The 18,421-nt window shown below is 38.8% G+C and overlaps 1 pseudogene; it reads right to left on the minus strand.

Annotated features, from left to right (window-relative positions):
- Positions 1-17,039: 17,039 nt before the first annotated feature.
- Positions 17,040-18,040, minus strand: LOC108352641 (glyceraldehyde-3-phosphate dehydrogenase pseudogene; annotated as a pseudogene).
- Positions 18,041-18,421: the final 381 nt, after the last annotated feature.

Below are 18,421 nucleotides of genomic sequence, written 5' to 3' on the forward strand. Positions count from 1 at the left end.
TATCACTGCCAGCTGGGTACTCCATGGTCATACTTTCTTTACTAGTAATAAAGACAAAGGTTTGGTTATATACTATCTGAAAACAGGAAGCTTAGAACCTTTGGCTGGTCCTCAACCCTTCTTCTACATTGATTACCTATGGATGCATATCAGTACCCTTGTGGTCTCCTGCTCTCAATTTTAGCTTCTGGGAGATGATTCTGGTGCAGCACCCACTAACTGTAAAATAAGCCTTCATTTCTCTCCACTTGGAAATATGTTTTCCTCTCTTTATCAGAGAATAAAACCCTTTAATGTTTTTTTCTAAATTTGTCATATTTTTATGCATGTATTCTATAGTGTATGTCTTATGAGTTCTAGATACATGTCTCCTTTTCTTCAATATTGTAGGAGAAAATTACTAGAGATAAGAAGGATATTCTCTTTCTGTCTTTGTCTCCATTTTTTGTCTGTCTCTCTCTTTCTTTCTCTGTCTCTCTGTCTCTCAGTTCTTCTGTCTGTCTCAATCTCTGTCTCTGTCTCTCTTTCCCACTCCATGTGTATGTGTGTATTTGTGTTTGTCATACGTGCATGGTGTCTTACTCTGTGTTTTTCTTTTTTACTCCCTTCTGACAAGGTCTCACACTGAACTTAGGGCTAGGTTGGCACTCAGCCATCCCCAGCAATGCTATTACCTCTTTGACTCACAGTTCTGGAATTGTAGGCAGAAGTCATTGCCAGGTGCTACTACTGACACCTAAGACCCCAAGCTTAGTAGTTCAAGAGATCTCCTGCTTCTACTCTCCCCAGTACTGTATGGTACCACTATACTTGACCTTTTCAAAGTATGTTCTAGAGAATTAACTCAGGTCTTCATTCTTTCTCAACAAATTCTTCATTTACTATAGCATTTCCTCATCCCCAAGAAATGAAGGAACTGTTTTCACCAGTTATGACTAGATTATTTGATGTGAGTTCACATCCTGGGTACCAATAGGGCAATTACTGCCTACTTGACTCTGCAAATACGAGCAGCTCTATAAACAATCACTGCATGTGATTGCTATAAATTCAGCAGTGCTATATAATGTAAGCTACTTAATCCATGGTAACTCATAGGTGAATTGTGATATTTACAAATTATGTTAATTTAAGATATAGAGGAAGTAAGATGTAATAAAGTAATAATCAGTTTAAATTGATTATTAATAATAATTACAGCTGGATCAGTCAAAGTTTTAATGTGCTAAGGAGGTGACCCTGAAGGGCAAGATTCAAATGATCAACATTTGAATTATTGCCGTTGTAGTAAATGAAACTTGAAAACTTAGCCTTTCTTTACTAGTCAGTTATAAAGGTGGTAAGAATATCTGACAGCTTCAAGAAGAGTGTCATTGCAATCTGTCCAAACTATGTGTTCAAGAGCAAGCATAAAGCAAGAAAAGGATAGGGAGTAGGTGCAAGCCATGAATTGAATGGTGGTGCTCTGAATGTATGTTACCATAATAGTGATCTCATGAGGTATATAAATGTGTGCCTATGATGTGTGCATGTTAGGGGTATATGCCTGCATATATAGAAGCCAGAAGGCAACCTTAGGTCTCGTTCCTCATGACACAATGTCCTGGTATTTTGAAACAGGGTTTCTAGCTTGACCTGGAGATAAACAATTAGGCTAGGCTGGGCACCTGGCCAGTGAATCTTAGGGATTCAACTTTCTTATGCTTTCCAGGGCTGAGATTATAACAATGGGTTGCCATACTCAGAATTTTTATGTGACGTGGAGTCCTCATGCTTTCTTGGATAGCACTTTACAGATTGAGTCATCACCCTAGCACTACACTATCATAAATACAATGGCATGTGTCCTTATAGAATATGAGAATCATGGAGAGACAACAAGAGAACTTTATTTTGATAGAGGAAGAGATGGATTAGATACTGACATACCGGTAACATCAAGTGTTAGCAGCCGTAAGAAGCCAGGAGAGAGGCAGGGCCTGCATCCTTAAGAGCCTCTAACACAGTGGCTCTCAACTTTCCTAATACTGAAACGCCTTATAGAGTTCCTCCTGATGTGGTGACATAAAATTATCTTGTTGCCACTTTCTCACTGCAGTTTTTTTATTAATTGTAATGTAAATATCTGATATGCACAATTTCTGATGTGTGACTGCTGTGGGGGTTGTGACACACAGTTTCAAAGACACTGCTCTGATACAACTTGATACAACCCTGATATTACCATGATTCTAGACAAACCCTGCAGGATTTCCTGAAGATTATTTCTTTGTCACTTTAAGCCTTCCAGTTTGTGGTAAAGTGTTAGCTCTAGGAAATTAATATAGTAGAATAAAAGAAAAATAAATGATATTTACTTACTTGTGTTAAGAAATATAAAAGAAAGATATTTGTACATTTTCTCTACCAAAATTATGTAAAACCAAGAGTTTTTTTATTTTTATTAACTTGAATATTTCTTTGTACACTTTGGTTGTTATTCCCCTTCCCAGTTTCTGGGCCAACATCCCCCTCACCCCTCCCCCTCCCCTTCTATATGGGCTTCCCCTCCCCATCCTCCCCCTATTACCACCCTCCACCCAACAATCACGTTCACTGGGCGTTCAGTCTTGGCAGGACCCCTTCCACTGGTGCTCTTACTAGGCTATTCATTGCTACCTATGAGGTTGGAGCCCAGGGTCAGTCCATGTATAGTCTTTGGGTAGTGGCTTAGTCCCTGGAAGCTCTGGTTGAAAACCAAGATTTTAATGGGGCACAGATACTCCTAAAGACCCAATATGTTGCTTTGCCTTTGTGTTTGGCCTGGCTTCTGCCTTTGAGGAACTGAGAGCTGCTATTTGCCTTTCATTTTACACTGGTCAATTAGCAAGGTGTTTCAGTGGGGCACTGTATTGTCTGCTCAAAAGTATAAATTCTCTGTTCTCTGATACAAACAGGAATTTTTTCTCTTCTTTCTACAAGTGGAAAGTTGGCAAATATAGAACAATCTAGATGAAAATAACACAATACTAACACATAAATAGCAAAAATATCATACTAGTAAATTTAGCCTGAAAACCATAGATTCAGAGTGGGGAAATTAAGACATACTTGATAATTTAGAGAAAAACATTTTTTCCTTTGCTAAAATATAAGCTCAGATAAATCAAGATAAGCAATGTAGAAGATTCCTTTGTCGGGGATGGGAGATGGTTCATTTAGTAAAGAGCTTGCAGCATAAGCATCAGGACACACGTTTTAAATCTTCAAAGCCAATGTAAATCTAGATTCACTAGGCACATATCTGTAACCCCAGTATTCCTGAGCAGAGAAAGGAGGCAGATGATCCTTAAAGTGTGAGGGCCAGTTAGCCTGGTGGATATAGTGGTGAATTGGAGACAACGTCTAAAGGTGGAAAAAGAATCAATTCAAAAACAGAACAAAAAACCCGGAGGTTGTCAGCTGATGCGAATGCATGTGCTATAGCATGCTCACAGGAGCACACATGACATGGTGCATACATACACACAAATGTAATAATATTTGTGTTTGGATAAATATCTGTCATAAGTTGAAATGTGGTATCCAGCTTACATATATTTTCACATAATACACAAAACATAAAGAATATTGAGATGTGTATGTGTGTGTGTTTGTGTGTGTGTGTGTGTGTGTGTGTGTGTGTTTGTCTGTGTGTGTGTGTGTGTATCTGTGTGGGGTGGAAAATGTCAATTTTGAAGACCACGTAACAAAACTCAAAGGTCATAAGCTGTGAAAGCTATGAATACACCCATAACCAAGAAAGGCCATAAACATTACAAATGACATTGAATTAGGACTTTGCCATCATCCACCAAGTTTCTACATGGGGAATTATGTAAGGGCTTCAAAAGGGAATCAGTATTATAATACAAGTCAGAAGTAAAGTCAGTGTCTACGGTAGGATTTCTAAAATGCCATTAACATGACAATTTACTGCTATTTCCTAAAGAGAAATAAACTCATAAAAAAAATCCCTACATACAGAAAGGTAACAGAAAACTCTCAATGGCTCATTGTATTTCTCCCTTTACATTTTACAATCCTGGGAGAAAAACATAATAACTCTTGAAAGAAGAATAGAAAAATCATAAAGTAGTGACAGAAGGATTGACTTTGAAGAATGCAATCTTGACATATTTATAGCTCGATTAGAAAATTGATGGATTCAAACACACTTCAATCTATAAAACCATTTTAAGTAGAAAATGCTATAAAGGGGAGTCATTGTTAATCCACCACCTACATCTTGTTTATCAGGATGACAAGTGTCAGGTGTAGATACGAGGCAATTTTACACATAGAAATCTACAAATCTATGGACCTCAGGGAATCCCCAGGTCATTGAGCATTAAATGGATTTTAAGACATATCCTGAGGCTTCAATTTCATAGATTTCAGTCAATATCATTGGCTTTGTTATTAGAATAATGGCTTCATATTTGTTCTTTAGAATCACTAACATGTGATATGTTTCCTCATTGAGTTCTGTGGATTGTGGTGTTGGGAACACACCCAAAAGGGAGTCCTGTGAATCATCTAGTACTAATTTAAAATGATAAAAATTTGGTCTATTTGCATTTGTCCAGTGTATTTTGAAAAAAATATATTTTAATAGTCAAGAAAATTACTAAAATATAATAGAATGTAATTCCCAGTGCTCTGGAAGCTGAAGCAAAAGGATCATAAATTCAAGGCCAGTGCAACTAGAAAACAAGATCCAAACCTATCTGGACTGTGGAGAGACATTAGGTCTTGAAAATAGCAAAAATTTAAAATATAGCTGTATCAATTTTATAATACATGTGCATATATTTATAAACAAAGAAAAGAAAATAATCAGTTTTAGGCATATTCTTTTTGAAATGGCATATGTGGCCTTCAGTGTTGAATATTTCATTTTAACATAATTTAACTGGGGCAGGGCTTTATGTAAGTATGAGTGATAGGGAAAGTGATCCTTTGTAAAAGTAATTTAAATTTCCTGGTTCTTTCCAATACAAACTGGCCTTAGAATTATTAGTTTACTCTACACAAGAGATTCCTTTTTTAATGTGTCAACTTGACTGGGACACTGGAATATGGCCGTTCAGATGATATGACCAAACTGTCTTGTGCGTTTTGGGAGGCGTTCAATACTGAAACCTATAGAATAGGTAAAGCAGATTACATTCCTCAATGTGATGGGCATGAACAGAACCAGAGGGTCCCATTCTTCTGAATGAGGAAACATTTTGGTGTATCAGGGATGTTGTTTACTTACTGCCTTAGGAGAAAAACTGAAATATCACCTCTCCCTTGGTCTCACATGTCATGAACTTCAGACTGGAATTATGATTCAAGGTCATACTAGCCTTCTGCAGTCAAGTTATTCCTGAAACTTACCAATTTTCCTTAACCATCTACAGCAATGCCTTAAAATGTGTATATTTATACCAATGTCACCAGCCTCTTTCGGATTATAATACATGCTGAATTCATTGTTTTTGTTTGTCTCTGTGTATATATGTGCACACGGGCTCATTGATATATGTGCATGTGTATGCATGTGGAGGCCAGGTGCTAATGTTTCTTTCTCAACAGTCCCATATATTTTGCTTTTGTTTTTATTTGTTTGGTTTTTGTTTGATACTTGGTCTCCAGCTGAACCTAGAGCTTAGTGATTAAGCTACTTGGCTGCCAGTAAACTCAGGGATCCTCTTCTTCTTACTTCCCCATTACTGGTATTCCAGGCATTTACCAGCACTGCAACCTTCTATTTTCACATGGCTCACAGGGGACAAAACTTAGATCTCCAGATTTGCACAGGAATCATTTCACTTATATGAGCCATCTGTCCAGCCTTTGATTCATTGGTGATTGAGTTATTCAACTTATACTTTCATGAGGGTATTCTACACTGTCCAGAATGCGTGACTTGGAAAAGACTTTGTCACTATTAAAATCAGACAGACTAAACTAGCTGAAGAGCACTAAGAGTTTGTTTTGCTTATGTCGGTGTTTGCATGATTGAACATTTAAGCTATTAGTTGGATGTATTGTATGTCCATTAAATCAAGAGTTGGCAAACCATAGTACCCAAGCCAAATATGGTAATAAACCTATATTTGTTAATACAATTTTATTAACTAGTGCTCTCTCTCTCTCTCTCTCTCTCTCTCTCTCTCTCTCTCACACACACACACACACACACACACACACACACACACACATTTACTCATACACATATCATATTGTTGTTTTAGCCTTACAAGACCAGATGAACAATAGCAAAAGAGACTATCTTCATTAAAGCAAACATATTTATGGCTTAACCTTTTTAAGAAACGTGCCTGATGATGTTCACATTAACTCAGTATTGACTCAGTTCCCTCAACTCTCTCTAGGAGCACATACTACATATTTAAGGAAAACAGCCCTACCCTATACAGATTCTCCATTCACAGCAGTGCTCATAGAACTTGAAATGAGATGTGTGAAATGAGAATGATTTCATTTAATGACTTAATAGTAAAAATATAAAAAAGATAAGAAAAGAGAGATAAGCTCTTAATGAAGAGCACATTTTTCTGGAGTGCTAGTAAGATGCTGGGTGGTCCCTAGTCAAATTCCTGTCCTTCAACTTTCTTTCATTATATAGTATGCTGTTTTTACCCTTTTGAATAGAATTAGTATACAGATTTTTTAACTTTCTGGTGTATGTGTGTGTACAATAGTGGTGGGTATGGATATGTGAGGACAGAGTCCATAGAGGCCAGAAGAGGATGTCATATCGTCTGGAGCTTAAATTGGACACAACACAAATGACTATGAGCTGCCTGACAGAGGTGCTGAGAACCAAGCTTGGGTCCTATGCAAGTGCACTGTGTACAGTCAACCAATTTCTAGCCCCAAAGCAAATAGTTAAAATGAGGCAAACGCAAAACTTACTTGCTTATTCAGAGTAAGTCTCAAAGAAGTATGTGAAATGCATTTTAAAAAAAAAGAATAACCTAGGCCAGTGGTGAGAAACCAGGAAGACTATAGCTGAGCGCTCAGGATTGCTAGAGCGGAAAATGAGAAACGGAGTGAAATCAACTGAGAAAAGTAAGCACAGATCATGCCATATGAAGTTCCCAGGAAGCAAATTAAAGACTTTGATTTTATCATTTAGGTAGTGAAGTGGCCACTGGAGACTATTAATTAGAGAACTGTGGGTCGAGTAGTGCTCAGAAAGTTCAATATGAGAATATTAGGGTAAATTCTATAAAATAATCAGAGGATCAGAAAAATACTATTTGACTCCCAAGGCAATTTTATTTGTATTATGTAATCTACATGAAATAATTTTAAAAAAGTAAAAGTATATGTTAAACTTACATATAATTTTACTTAGAAAATCATATGTCATCCTAATAAATAAATTAAAAATGGAAAGAAAATACAATCAAGCTATTATGTATTTTGGAAAAAGTTACGTAATTCTGAAAATCTATATTTCTGTAAGTCTAAGCTCAAATTCCATTCCTATAGGATGCCATATTCTGAAAATAAGTTATAAAGATGTTTTCCTGACAGTCATTTTGTATGGCAGATAAAAATACCCATCTTGAAATTAATAGGATATATTGGTCAATATTTGTTTAATAGTCCAATTCTCCTAAATGTCACTTTAGTTTCCTAACAATGACAATGTTACAGACACTTAGTGGTCAGGACTTAGGGACTTCCCTTGTGGGAGGAAAGTTTTTTGTTCTGGCTTACAGTACAAGAACACAGTTCATTAATGCAGGGAAGGTGCGGAAAGAGAAGCAGGAGACCAGAAGCTGGCCACATTTCATCAGTAGTCAGGAAACAACAGGAAGTAGAATGTGGGTATTGAATATTAAACCCTGTTCCCATCAGATCTACTTTTACCAGGATGCTCTGTACTGACTGGTTTGTGTCAACTTCATGCAAGTTAGAGTTTCAGAGAGGAAGGAGACTCAGTTGAGGAAATGGCTGTATGAGATCCAACTGCAAGGCTTTTTCTAAATTAGTGATCATTGGGCAAAAAGACCAGTCCATTATGGGTGGTGCCAGGCTTAGGTTGGTAATCCTGGGTTCTTTAGAAAGCAGGCTGAGTATGCTAGGGGAGCAAGACAGAATGCAGCATCCCTCCATGGCCTCTGCATCCTCTCCTGCCTCCAGGTTCCTGACCTGCTTGAGGTCCTGTACTGACTTAATTTGGTGATTAACAGAAATGTGAAGGTATAAGCCAAATAAACTCTTTCTTACCCAACTTGCTTTCTGGTCGTAGTGTTTTTATCACAGCAATAGAAACTCCACTAAAACAAGTGCCACAATGCGAAGGCTTCAAAACTTTCATAAAAAGCAACACTAGCTATGGATATCATGTTCAACACATAAACTTAAGGGGCGTCACAACATTCACATTCACAGCAACAGTAACTAAATGACATTTGAAGCATCACCTTTACTCTTCTTTCCTGTAAACATTATTGTGTTGCCAAAAAAGTAAGGCATTTTTGCATCATTATAAATTACAGAGGTAAATTGTGTCTAGCTGCCTGATAAACTATATTTTTTCTAGGGAAATATGCAGGTTGACTTATGAAAAGTAGTTTATCAGTACATTATAGGGATATATATCATACAATGCTAAAAAAGCCACATGACTAGCCTGTACATAATATTGGCTGAATAATAGATTTTTGAAAATGTGCTTTAAAACATGTTTATAGAAACCAGCTGTTCAGTTATGAAAAAAATTTGTTGAGTACATATCATGTCATCCTTTCTCGTTCGAGAAATGTAGACATGGAAAAGTAGCTTCTTTACCCAAAATAAAACAGGATGATTCCAATATAACAGGAAGTTGTGTGCAGTTCTCTGACCCTGCACCTTTGTTCCTGGCAATGCTGTCATCCTTCCTGTTGCTTCAGAGTAATTATGAATGCAGGTCAGTGTTGTTTCATGGAGAAAATTTCATTAGAATGTCAGCCTCCTAACTGTTGCAATGACACAAATGTCACACAAATAGCAAACAACCATGTTAAAAGCAGACATTTTTTCTTAACTGAATGTTTTAAATATATTTGAAACATAAATTAGCTTCCAGGAAAAGCTGCTTAGAGTACAAAGGTGAGAAAAGAAAACTGTCAGAGTAGTATATTCAGGGGCCAGGGTGGGTAGTAAAGAGGGCTTGATGCTCTTTCAGAGAACCTGAGTTCAACTCCTAACACTTACCACCCTGGTACCTCACAACTGCCTGTAACTATAGCTGCAGAGGATGCTCAGGAGGTGTGACAACCTCTTCTGGTCGTTCAGTACCCACTATCATATACATACACATACATACAATTACACACACATAACACACACAGAGTCAGACAGACAGACAGACAGACAGACAGACAGACAGACACAGAGACACGTGTAGAGACACACACAATTAAAATAAATATTTTTGAAAGTATATTTAGAACTGAAAATAGTTTCAGCAATCACTGTATCTTAGCATTAACTTTGAGCATAATCACAGTCTACCTGGGTCAATGATGGGTATTTTATATAACTAATTTTCATAAGTTTTTTACATACCAAATGAGATATCTAATCTCCAAATCCTTACAAAGTTGGGAAAGTATATGAAGAATATCTGTTGTTGAGTAAAAACTGAACAAAATATCTAGTGTATAATAGACTTTCAAAATATAGTAATTATGCACATGAACAATGATTTGTGATTCAGCATAATTTTATATAAGAAAATATATAAAATTAACACTGAACAACATAATGAGTTTTCTCATGGATAATTTGAGCACATTATTCATCTCTATAACTAAATTCCAAAGTCCATTAGTGCAATTGTTTTCAGTGGTACTAAACAAACATGCAGCTCTGCATTACAAGGAGGAATCAATGTGTTCCGCATCACCACCTAAGTAATTTCAAAGGGAAGGGGAAAATGTGCCAATGCAATCAAATACAATCTGTATCTTTTCTTCCAAAGGACTGGAGTTCTCTACCACCATTATTGGCAATGTCATTACACAAAAGTGAGAGCAAAGCGAGCTGGTATGGAAACTTTTTCTTACATTTTCCTCATTTTCTGTTTAGAAGGGCTCAGGGGCAGCATTGAAATTTCTCTGTGCTTAATGTCCATGGTCAGAAAATTTTTGAATTTTTTCTTTCATTGTTCTTCTGTAAACCCTCTTCTAGTCATTTTTATATGGTTTTAGGGGATTCCCCTTTACTTTACTAAGTTTTATTTAGTCAGGCAGTGCCTGTGTGGGTAGGTGATGTCAGGGTGTGTTTATGGGTAGGTTAGAGGACAATTCGTTTAAGTCGGTCCTATTCTTACATCATGTAGAAAAGAAAAGATTCTCAGGTTTAACACCTACCATCTTTATCTCTGGAGCCATCTCACCAGCCCTGTTCCTAAAGTTTTTGAACTCTGAAATCCCTGCAACTCTCATGCTCTCAAAGTCTACAATATCACTGGTAAGTCTTATCTTTGAAACCTGAGCTTTAAAAGTCTTTATTCACTATAAACTAAAACTTGAAAATGCAAATGAAACCAGTTAACAAAAATTACAAAGCCAGTAAAATCCATGCTATAAAGAGCTGAACCTGGGAGATCATTTATTTTGGTAAGAATCTTCACTTACAAACATAACAAAGTGATTTGAGCCACAGAATTCGTATAAGAAAGTCTAGTATGATGGGTAATGCTGTAATCATAGTACAAAGCTCATTGGTCATGTAAACAAAACTGCTTACTGAGCTCCAGGCCCATGACAAAAACAAACAAACAGACAAACACACAAAACAAAACAAAACAAAACAAAACAAACAAAACAAAAAACCAAGTTGGATGGCTCAGAAGGAGTGATATTTGAGGTTGGTCTCTGGCCTCCACATGCATGTATATACACATGTTTGTGCACCTAGAAACACATGAACATTCACACATACACATATAGTCCCCAGCTTTTTTCTCCCTCTGCTCAATAGTTATACTAAAATTTAATATGATAAACCTATGACCAGAAAATAGATGTCCATGCGCTTTATCCACAGCATGATATGACTGATTCCTACATGAAATGGTAGAGGTGTGCCTTTTCTCCATCACAGATGTAGCTGAATGAGAATGAATGTTTGAGGGACATAATGAGTTTCCCACAGCAAAATGCTTCAAAATCTAAATAGTATGGAATAAAAGAATTTCCTCATTATCTTATTTAGTCTAGGCTTTTACTCACAGGAAATAGTGGTAATGAAACTCAACGACTCTGCCCTTTTTACTTTGACACTTATGTTAGACAACCAATTGAGGAGAATTTGTCTGGAAAGAGGAGCTTCCGAAGTGATTTCAACACAGTGATAAGTGAGTTCAACTTCCTACATATGGAAATAACAGAATACACAAAAGTAGAGGAGTAAATAACATGCAAATTATATGAATGCAAAACTGTGTGTGAAGCTTCTAAATGGCCATTTCTGTAGCACTTCACTAAGCTCCACAGAGCTCAGGATGGGGCAAATATTTGAGCAGCTTCCTTAAACCAGCTTCATAATGTCTTTAGACATTATGTGAGTTAATTAGAATAAAGTGATCCTATTAAAAAACTAAAGTGATTTCAACAAGCTTGAACTATTTCTTTAAAACAATCAAAATGTATAGAAGACCTGTGTTTTAATTTTTAATTTTCAGGTTCGCTGGGGCAGGGTGCACATCGAAGCCTGATCTGGTATTTACAACAAGATCCATGCCAACCATGGATATAGAGTGAGATTCTATCTCAGTCATTTTCTTTTATATTTACTATTTCATCAGTAGGTGGTCCTATAAATTCATCATTTACAATCAGTGAGGGGCTGGAGAAATGGCTTAGTTGTTAAGAGCCCTAGGTATTTTTTTTATAGCTACTGAGGTCAGATCATAGGAGCATCATGAGATGCTTATTACTATAATTCCAGTAGTAGGAGATCAGATGTCTTCTTCTGAGGTCTGTAGAGAAGTGCATGGGCATAAAAATGCCCTTGCATGTGCACTCGCACACACACACACACACACACACACACACACACAAACACACGCACACGCGCACACACATACACCCACATATATTTTATTATAAAATTAGTATAAAATTCCAGTTGCTTTTTATTAAATAGTTTTTTTTAAAATAAAACTTACAGGAAATTAATTTAAAATGTTTACAATGTTTCTAAGATGGTTGGTGATAATTTTTCACAGAGATATGATACTTTATTAATAATTATTCTGATTACTTTGTAGCAGCTTTTCCCCCCTTGAATAGTTCTTGATTGGCAGTGGGCTGGAAGGGATGGCAGATTTAGCATTCACAGACAATGCTACACACATGAGGGTAGGAAGGGTGATGGGAAAGAGCCTGAAGGCTCCTCTTCAATAGCAAGTGGATAGGCATGGTCCTGGAGTGTTGATGGAGCAGCTAAAGATCAGCTCCGGTTAGTAGGCATGGTTAGAGACGAAGAGAGATTCATTGACTGCAGCTCCAGGCTCGCCACTTGGGGTATACTTTCCTTGACAAGCCAGGTTTTTGGCTAGGGCTTGTTTGATGTACTGCTCCTGGTCTGCCTTCAGGTTCTCCTTCTTCCCACCCCAGACTTTTAGAGCGGAGGCCTGGAGGGCTGGGCCATAGAAGAAAGTCAAGGCCCTCGGCTTCAACAGTGAACACCTGTTGATAGCATTGAGGTTGATGGATGCCTCTTCCTCACTCTGCCCTCCAAACAGAAAAGTGACCCTTGGGACAGCAGGGGGCACTGTGCAACAAAGTGCTGTGACTGTTGCCCTAACAATATCCTTATTGGAAATTTCTGGGTGTAATTGATAGCAGGTTTTAACCTTATATCAAGCTCTTCTCAAGTTTTTCAGTAATTAAGCTTTACTTTTCCTTTTTACCCACACACGCCAAGTAAAAATAACATGAGTTCAAGGTCAGACTGGGACACAAGATCCTGTTTCACGGTGGAGAAGTGAAAGCCAATACTTTTATATATGGCAATATCCAAAGAAACTAGTATTTCATAGCTTGAAATGAAATGATTGAAAAATATGGAGTCTGGATTCCTGGGTCAACATGTGGCTTTATCTATCGTTATATGATGTTTCTTTCTTTTGTGTAGCGTGTGATGTGGTGTGTGTGTGTGTGTGTGTGTGTGTGTGTGTGTGTGTGTGTGTGTGTGTAAGAGAGACAGAGAGATAGAGAGAGAGAGAGAGAAGAGAGGAAGGAAGATAGAGAAGATGGAGATGATAGATAGATAGATAGATAGATAGATAGATAGATAGATAGGAAGAGAGAAGAGAGAAAAGAAAGAGGAGAGGAGAGAAGAGAAAGAGAGAGAAAGAAGAGAAAGAGAAGAGAAAGAGAGAAAAGAGGAGATAAGATAGAGGAGAGAGGGAGAGAGAGGGAGAGAGAGGGGGGAGGGAGGGAGGGAGGGAGAGAGAACATGAACATGTGTATATGTCAGAGAATTACTTTTGGATCCAGTCATTTCCTGCCAACTTTACAAGGCTTCCAGGAACAGAATTCAGGTGTTCAGGAGCACACTGTGAGAGCCTTTACCTACAGAGACATATCATGAGCTGCTTTGAAGCATGAATTTAACCAAAGACATGCAACTAGACTTAGAGCACTGTGTAGAATTCTGTCTGAAGTTATTCTTTCAGTATGACAGATCTCTCAAATATGGCTAACAAGGAAATTGTAGAGTTATAATTTATGAAAAATATTTGACAAGAATAACAGTATTTTAGTATTGTATACGATAAATAAATTCTCATTACATACAAAAGTCCAAACAGAAACAAATATATCAACACCACTGATGGCTGATTAGACACAATTTATTTAACAATGAGTGCCATGGTATTGACCTTAATTCCTTAGTATATTAGACATCTAATCCCTCTAAGGTGCCTTTGCACTCCCCACATTTTGTCACTCTCAGACAGCCACTCTTCAATGAACAGTTGAGTGTTCTCAATTCCTTCTGTTGCTGTCATAAACTTTCTACAACCAAAATCATGTTCCACACCTTAGTCGCAAAGAATCAATATTTCCTGTCCAAAATTCTTTCCATTGTTTTTTGGATTCTCTAACAAATATCTGGATAAAACAACTTAAGAGATAAAGTTTGTTTGGCTTGCAGTTCAGAGGAATAAAATTGTCCATGGTTGGACAGCCGTTGTAACAGTCAAGTAGGACATAATTGCATGAGAAGAAATTTGACTGATCATCTTACATTGGCCTTTAGGTAGCAGAAAGAGAATAGAAGTCCAGTCAAGCTGTAAACATTCAAAGCCTTCCTCCAGTGATGTAACTTCTCCAGTAAGGCTCCACTTGCTAACGATTCCATAACCTTCTCAAATAGTAGCACCAGCTGGGACCCAGCAGCTCAAAGCCATGAACATGTGGGGACAATTCATCCCTAAGCCACAGCACTGACATTCCTGGGAAGCTGGTCCTTGATGTGTTCTTCATGCTACATCATTTATTTGCCAAAGACTGGGCTGCATTGTTACCACATCTCTTTTATCTTTCATTTATTTTTTATGGCTAATCATACTGGAAAACTTAAATAATCTTGAAGAATTAAATGCTGAACAATTAGGTCTTTCATTATGTTGGGTATCATGCCTCATAAAATATTGTTTATATTGTTCTCTCTATTTCAGCTCCACAGAGGTCAAAATAGCCTAGATGTCTCTACCATTTCACCTCATATTTTTCCCAATTTATGATAGCTCAGTTCTCATTATTGAAAAAGAAATGAAAATTTTTCTTAATAGAATTGAAGTGTCAATTTTAATTAGTATTCTTATGCTTCATGTTAATGAAACTCTGTTCTTGATCACTCACTGTTTTAGAAAAACCAAGTCTTGTCTGGCAGGCATTCCTAAAATATTCATGAGAATTATTAAATATTAGTGTTCTGTACATTTTAATTTGAGCTCATGATTTTCTTAATCACTAAACTTTATTGGGGTAAACAGTCCCACACTCTTCCCATTTAGGGGGAGGTTATGTGTCTGTGCTTGTTTTGTGCAAGTTCACATGACATGTGTGCACACATTCATTTGGAGGCCAGAAGTCAATTAAAGATGGCATCTTGAAGCAGGTCTCTCACTGAGGTCACCATTATGGGTGGGATGATCAGTCAGCAAGCCCCAATATCTTCACTCACTTGGTCCTCGGATTACAAGTATGAAACCATGTCTGGGTTTTTACCACAGTTCTGGTAATCTGAAATTAGACATCTATAACTGCACTACAGTTTTTCAACTGATCTGTCTTTATGGTTTCCACCATATAATTACAAATTGGCTCCAGAGGGAAATGATTCTTAAATCCCTACTTTATCTTTGCCCCCTTTTCATGCAATTTTAGATATATGACCTGTATTGGCTAGTTTTGTGTGTCAACTTGACACAAGTTAGAGTTATCACATAAAAAGGGGCCTCAGTTGTGGAAATGACTTAATGAGAACTAGTTGTAAGGCATTTTCTCAATTAGTGATCAAGGTGAAGAGGACCCAGCACATTGTGGGTGGTGCTGTCGCTGGGCTGGTGGTCTTGGATTTTGTAGGAAAGCAAGCTGAGCAAGCCAGGGGAAGCAAGCAAGCAAGCAAGCCAGTAAGAAACATCCCTCCATAACCTTCTGCTTCCTGACCTGCTTGAGTTCCAGTCCTGAATTCCTTTGGTGTTGAAATAGCAAGTGGAAGTAAGCCGAATAAACCCTTTCCTCCCCAACTTGCTTCTTGATCATGATGTTTGTGCAGGAATAGAGAGCCCTGACTAAGACAAACTGGTACCAGGAGTGGTTATTCCTATGACAACTTGACCATATTTTGGGGAGTATGGTGGAAGGAATTTGGAACTTTGAGCTAGAAGAGCCATTTCGTTGTTAAGAGCTTCTGTAGGAACTTGGAAGATAATGTTGTGAACAGTGCAGAAGATGGAGGCCTGGCTTTTGAAATTTCAGAGGGAAGGCTCTTATCAGTGCCATGTTGTTTTGATTGTGAGGATTCTGTGGTTTTGGCTAGCTGGAGCTGAAGAATCAGCTGTTATTAATAAGATACCAGAACTACTAAAGTGAACCTTTGAGTTAATGGGACTATTGATCCTGGTCAGCTAGAGCTAAGGAGTTAGTGGTGATTAAGAAGAGACCAGCATCATTGATGTGAATATTCTGGGTAGCATTTTCTGAGAGCACAAAGAGGCTGTGTTCCAGAGAAAGCCAAGGTTGTATCTTGTGCTGTGGCTGGACTTGGTAGTGTCTAGAGTCACCCAGGTTGTACTGGTTTTGAAGGCTTGAAGGGGTCATGAAGAGCAGATGAGGCTGGTCACAGTGAGACGCCATGGAAGGTCATTGGTGAAGGTGCACGCTCAATTGCAGTTGATAGCCCAGAATTGAAGGAGTCATGCAAAGGAGTTGAGGCCTGGCACCACGAAGAGAGCCTGTGAGAGGCTATTGGTGAAGCCTAGGTGCAATGGTGTGGAGATGCTAGTACCATGAAATTACCACCAAGGCCAGCAGCATCAGTGGAAAACAGGCATCTGGAGTTTAGAAGACAAGGTGTGTTCTACATAGGGCAGAGCTGGAGAGGTGATCCAAGCCCTCAGAGGAGCCTAGAAGATCATGAGTGGATCCCAGATGTTGAACAGTTAGTTTTATTTAGCTTTTGATTGTGACTGTAGCCTGATAGTTTTCCCTCTTGAAATAAGAAAGTATTTAGTGGAGTACACAGTAAAGAGACTTTGAATTATTTATTTATTTATTTGTTTTTTTGAGGGTGCAGCGAAATTTATTGATGGTATTCAAGAGAGAAGGGTGGGCTCCCTAGGCCCCTCCTGTTATTATGGGGTCTGGGATGGAATTGTGAGGGAGATGCTCAGTGTTGGGGGCTGAGTTGGGATGGGGACTCCTCAGCAACTGCTCTCTCTTGCTCTCAGTATCCTTGCTGGGCTGGGTGGTCCGGGTTTCTTACTCCTTGGAGGCCATGTAGGCCATGAGGTCCACCACCCTGTTGCTGTAGCCGTATTCATTGTCATACCAGGAAATGGGCTTTACAAAGTTGTCATCGAGAGCAATGCCAGCCCCAGCATCAAAGGTGGAAGAGTGGGAGTTGCTGTTGAAGGTGCAGGAGACAACCTGGTCCTCAGTGTAGCCCAGGATGCCCTTTAGTGGGCCCTCAGACGCCTGCTTCACCACCTTCTTGATGTCATCAAACTTGGCAGGTTTCTCCAGGTGGAATGTCAGATCCACAAAGCATACACTGGGGGTAGAACATGGAAGACCATTCTAGTGAGCTTCCTGTTCAGCTCTGGGATGACTTTGCCCACAGCCTTGGCAGCACCAGTGGATGCAGGGATGATGTTCTGGGCTGCCCCACGGCCATCATGCCACAGCTTTCCAGAGGGGCCATCCACAGTCTTCTGAGTGGCAGTGATGGCATGGACTGTGGTTATGAGCCCTTCCACGATGCCAAAGTTGTCATGGATGACCTTGGCCAGGGGGGCTAAGCAGTTGGTAGTGCAGGATGCATTGCTGACAATTTTGAGGGAGTTGTTATATTTCTCGTGGTTCACACCCATCACAAACATGGGGGCATCAGCGGAAGGGGCAGAGATGATGACCCTTTTGGCCCCACCCTTCAGGTGAGCCCCAGCCTTCTCCATGATGGTGAATACACCAGTAGACTCCACGACATACTCAGCACCAGCGTCACCCCATTTGATGTTAGCGGGATCTTGCTCCTGGAAGAGGGTGATGGGCTTCCCGTTGATGATAAGTTTTCCATTCTCAGCCTTGACTGTGCCGTTGAACTTGCCATAGGTGGAGTCATACTGGGACATTTAGACCATGTAGTTGAGGTCAATGAAGGGGTCACTGATGGCAACAATCTGCACTTTGTCAGAAGAGAAGGCAGCCCTGGTAACCAGGCCCCCAATATGGCCAAATCTGTTCACACTGACCTTCACCATCTTGTCTATGAGACGAGGCTGGCACTGCATGAGAAGATGAGGCTGTCTCTGGAACAGGGAGGAGCAGAGAGCTAAGACTTTGAATTTTAAAAAGACTTTGAATTTTAAAAGATATTGGATATTTTAAATGGATTGAAGTTTTAATATGTAAAGACTGTGTGACTCTTAAAGCTATTTAGACCTTGGGGATGAAAAAGAAAGTAAGGGTCGAGCCTTAATAGTGATGTATTTGTGTGTCAAGTTGACAAGGGGTCAATTGTGCTGGCCAGTTTTGTGTGTCAACTTGGCACAAGTTGGAGTTATCACATAAAAAGGGGCTTCAGTTGTGGAAATGCCTTAATGAGATCCAGCTGTAAGACATTTTCTCATATAGTGATCAAG

Source organism: Rattus norvegicus, chromosome 13 (assembly GCF_036323735.1).
Source record: "Rattus norvegicus strain BN/NHsdMcwi chromosome 13, GRCr8, whole genome shotgun sequence".
In the NCBI taxonomy this organism is placed as follows: domain Eukaryota; kingdom Metazoa; phylum Chordata; class Mammalia; order Rodentia; family Muridae; genus Rattus; species Rattus norvegicus.